Genomic DNA, 836 nt, shown 5'->3' on the forward strand with positions numbered 1-836 from the left:
GGGGGGGTGCGCATGCAAGGCTGGTGAAACTTGCTCCTGCCAAGGCCATCTGGGTACTTTAACATCATTTACAGGCCATCCTGATCAAGCATTCAGTTAACTCGCCCCTGACGTGCTGGCCAGAATGGCTTCTCTTTGGTGAGGTGTGTGATGTTAGCTGGTACTGGTAATTTCAAGAGCCTCATACAGCCAGAGGGCAAGACTTTCCTTGCCCATGCTACCTATGAAGCAGGAACTTCCTAGAACCTCAATTTCCCTCCCTCCGATCTCTTCATTTATTATCTTACTTCACAATGTTTTCCCTGGCTACCACTTCCCAAATAACTGCCTCACATTGTCCTTCTGACCCCACCCATTCCACCCCTCCTTCTGGAAGACACTGCCATTCACCCAGAGAGCCCGGGGCTCAGGAGGCTGCTCCGATTCTGATAGGCTCTCTCAGGGGAAGGGTACAAGCAAGATCTGGTCAAAGCATGCCCCAGTAAGAAGAGATTCAAAGGTGCTTGGTGTCTGTTAAGATGGTGGTTCTCAAACTTCAGAACCCCTGGCAGGCTTGGGTTATGGACTTAATTGTATCTCCCCCAAAGTACGCAAGTCCTAACACCCATACCTGTGAATGTGAACTTGTTTAAAGTCTTTGCAGATAGAAATAGATAAAGTGTTCACACTGGAGTAGATTGCCGCTAATCCAACCCGACTGCTGTCCTGACAAGAGGAGGAAAAGAATGACCAATGTAGAGAGAAGACCGCCATGCGAAGACAGAGTTATGCTGCCACAAACCAAGAAACCCCCAGGCCTAGCAGACGCTGGAAAGGACACAGAAGGAAGCTCTCTG

This window comes from Echinops telfairi, unplaced genomic scaffold (genome assembly GCF_000313985.2).
Source record: "Echinops telfairi isolate 266 unplaced genomic scaffold, ASM31398v2 ScPeMD7_31;HRSCAF=116, whole genome shotgun sequence".
NCBI lineage: Eukaryota > Metazoa > Chordata > Mammalia > Afrosoricida > Tenrecidae > Echinops > Echinops telfairi.